This window comes from Ochotona princeps, chromosome 10 (assembly GCF_030435755.1).
Source record: "Ochotona princeps isolate mOchPri1 chromosome 10, mOchPri1.hap1, whole genome shotgun sequence".
Lineage (NCBI taxonomy): Eukaryota > Metazoa > Chordata > Mammalia > Lagomorpha > Ochotonidae > Ochotona > Ochotona princeps.
In genome coordinates, this window is record NC_080841.1 from 14405673 (window position 1) to 14409505 (window position 3833).

Consider the following 3833-nt stretch of genomic DNA (forward strand, 5'->3'; position numbering starts at 1 on the left):
CAGCTCCTGCTCCTGCGTCCCAGCCCGGGAGGCCCCAGACTCCCTGCTGAGTGCCCCTTGCAGGACAGGGGGACATGTGGCCTGGCCGTGAAGCCACCACTCAGGACAGAACCCCATGCATCCTCTATCATGAAGCCAGGGTGCAAGTCCTAGTCCCATGCGCCATTCCAGCTCTCTGTCAATGCACACACTGGGAGGCAGCAGGTGACAGCCCAAGTACTGGGGTCCCTCTCATCCCCATGGGGGACCAGGATTGAGTTCCTGGCTTCTGGCTTCTGTGTGGCTCAGCCAGGGCTGTTGCAGGTCTCTTGGGAGTAAACCAGCACATGGGAGATCTCTATCTCTCCAACAAATGAAGTAAATAAAGATTAAAAAAAAAAAAAAAGCATGGGGTCCGGAGCAGTGGCCTAGTGGCTAAAGTCCTCGCCTTGAACTTGTCGGGATCCTATATGGGTCCCGGTTCTAATCCTAGCAGCCCCGCTTCCCATCCAACTCCCTGCTTGTGGCCTGGGAAAGCAGTTGAGGACAGCTCAAAGCCTTGGGACCCTGCACCCGTGTGGGAGACCTGGAAGAGCTCCTAATTCCTGGCTTCGGGTCGGCACAGCACCGGCCATTGTGGTCACTTGGGGAGTGAATTATCAGATAGAAGATCTTCCTCTCTGTCTCTCCTCCTCTCTGTAAATCTGACTTTCCAATAAAAATAAATCAATCTTTTTTTTAAAAAAAAAAAAAAAAAGCATTGTTGAAGATGGGACCTTGGCTCTTTCCCGTGCCTGCTGATGGTCAGCTTGGAGGAGGCACATGCAGGTGGCCAGGGGATGTTCTGCTCCTAGTGGGTAGTGGAGTCCTTTGTGCCTCTGGTCCCTACCTGGTGTGAGCCCTCCTTACTGGTGTGCCGCATGCTCAGGTCACTTACCTGACACACAGAAGGGGCTGTACAAACACGTGTTGAGTGGATTCATTGCATAGAGCAATGATTGCGCTTGCCGTGGCTCCGCGGCTGGGAGCAGTTGCTCTCTGTATGAAGGAATGTGGGCTAAATGGCCTCACAGATCCCATGTCCACCTCACCTGCACAAGCACACCAGTAGCCCCTGGGGGCTCTCCCAGTGGGTGCTGAGGTCCAGGGCTCCCCATAGGGAGCCGGCTCCTAGGAGGGAGGTGGAGAGGCCCTCACTGCAAACCTGAGGGTCCAGGCTAGAGAGGACCCTGGAGGCAGGGCCAGACAGGCTGGTGGGGTGCAAGGGGGCCTTTGAGGAAACACCAGAGGCCTCTCCATTATTTAGAAAGCAGTGCTCCCTTCGTCAGCACATATACTAAAATTGGAAGGATACAGAGAAGATTAGCATGGCCCAAGTGCAAGGATGACACACAGATTCATGAAGCATTCCATACTAAGAAAGAAAGAAAGAAAGAAAGAAAGAAAGAAAGAAAGAAAGGAAGAAAGCAAGCTGTGCTACAACTGCTGCTCAGCTCCAGCCATCCTGCCCCACACAGAGCCCCGGGCAGTGCAAACAAAGCAAACCAGGGACCAAAGTATCTTCCCACCTGCTGGAAACCCTAAAAGCCCCTTGACTCTCCATTGCCCCTGCCCCGGGGTCTGAGCCAAGCCGTGACACACCACACTCCTGTCTTCCTTCCTGGAGCTCCAAGGACTGTACAGCCTTTCTTGTCCTGGGAGTCAAGTCCACTTCCCAGTGGGTAAAACTCCTGGAAGAAGACCAAGGCTGCCCGACAAGGTACACCTCCCCCAGGAGCACCCCCACGCCGTGAGAGGAGGACTGAAGGAAAGAAACAGCCAGAGGAGAAGCAGAGACGTGGGTGGAGGCTGAGCCCCGAAGGTCTTCATGCTGATGTGGCCTGACCTTGTCCCCTGAGTCCTCTGCAAACTAGACTTTGGGTGGCTCTCAGAGCCCCTGCACCTGGCAGTCTGGGGTTCCCTGAGATTCTGGCCTGGCTGGCTGCACACAGCAGATCCTTCTTTCCCATTCTCCTTCCCTTTCCACTCCTGGCCAGCTGGTGCTGCCAGCTTGCCTTTGACAAAGCACTCATGCCAGACACTGTCCACCCTGTGGCCAGGCAGCCCATGGCATTCTCTCCGCAGGCCATTCTGACTCCCACTCACACAGACAAGGAGATGCAGGCAGTGGTGTGGGTGGAGGCTCCCCTGGCTGCAGAGTGGACCCTTGGACAGGGTCCCCGAGGTCAAAGTCCTGCGCACCGCTACCATGAAGGCTGGGGTTTTTGGCTCTGGCTCTACCTGGATGACTGTCCACACAGCCCTGACCCATACTGACCCCAGACCTCCTTGTACTCTTGACTCCCTCCACTGACACGTTCTCAGCCCTTCTGCCTGACCCTGGGTTGGGGGTGCTGGGAGGAGACAGCAGGGAATCAGACAGTTTTCAGCAGAGAAGACCGCACCCACCCCTCTATCTCAGCCCTTCTGTCCCACCCCCAAGTGGGTGATGGACATTACTGATGGCTACACTGAGGCCAGGAGAGAAGTGATGTGCCTGGGACCACAAGGCCAGGGAGTGGCGGTGTAGGGGCTAGGAGCTTTCAGCGCTTGAGTGTCTGACAGGTGCTTCTTGCACCACCATGGTACAAGGCCCTGCCCACCCAGGTCAGACACCTCCTCCAGCCAGGGCTTATTCAGAGCAGCCTTTGGGGGAGACTCTGCCTAGCCAGGTCAGCTTTCAAACAGGCCTGGGCTGGGAACTGGCACCTGGGAAGGAGGGAAGCAGGGGTGGGGTGGCTAACAAAGAATTTTACTTGTTTTTCTCAGAATTAAGGAGCAGACAAATCACCTACAAGTGTTACACAAACGCATGCTGGCCGGGCAACAGCTTGTGGTGGGACAGCCTCTGTGTGTGTGTACATGTGCATGTACTACATATGTCTTTGCACAGGTGCATTGTATGTGCAAGTGTGCACATATGGACACACATATGCATGTGTGTATTGGGGGGGTTCAGGTATAAGATACCTGAGCTGAGGATGCAGCTGAGGCTGGAAAGGGGGACTCCCACCACTCGTGCTGGCCCCCTGGGTGCTGACAGGGTGCCACAGGCTAGAGACTGAAGGAAAATGGAAGAGATCAAGGCTTGTGTAAAAACGGGCTGGAGCTAAGGAAAGGGGGGGGGGGGTGTTGGTGATGGTGGTGTTGGTGCGACTGTTTGTGCATTGGTGGGGGAGGGGGTAGGCAGGCGGCAGGGAAACTGCGGAGCCTTGAGGAAGTCGGTAACAGCAGCGCGGAGGGGAAGGGGGGTGGAAAGCCCGTGCTGCCCAGTTTCCCTGGGCGCCTCCTGGCTCCAGCAGAAATGCCAAGCCTTTTCCTCCACCTCCGTGGGTGGAACACTCGGCTGCCCTCTCCCTCTCCCACCACCCTGCTCCCCGCTGTGATTGGACACAGATTCCCCCTAGGTATAGTGAGGGGGTGGAGTCACATGAGGCCAAGTCCCCCCTACCGGACTTCCCCCAATCCTTTCCCAGTGCCCCCAGTCAGGGTTTTGGTAGCTTGGGGGTCTGCAGGCCCCCTTGTTATGCAAGAAGGTATTGGTCGGTGCCCCTGGGCCACCCAGAGGGAGCTCCGAAGCCCCGTCGTTGGGTCCTTGTTAGTATCTGCCCTGCAGCCTTCAAGTTGGAAATCCCTTTCTCAGTTTGGTCTGCCTGTTCATAATATCCGAGAGTTACAAGATACCCCACGGCTTAGGAGCTTGGCTGGGGTGGGGGGCACGGAGTAGGTGTCGGGGACCTCGGTGACTTCAGGAAGTGGGTCACGGACGGTCCTGAGTCTCCACGCCCTTACCTGCAGCTTGGAAGGGGCTGGTC

The 3833-nt window shown here is 56.4% G+C and overlaps 1 non-coding gene across 1 annotated transcript; it reads left to right on the forward strand.

Moving 5' to 3' along the window:
- Positions 1-1291: 1291 nt before the first annotated feature.
- LOC118759151 (U6 spliceosomal RNA) lies at positions 1292-1398 on the forward strand. Its single transcript, XR_004996005.2, has one exon. It is a non-coding gene; the product is annotated as a U6 spliceosomal RNA (small nuclear RNA).
- Positions 1399-3833: the final 2435 nt, after the last annotated feature.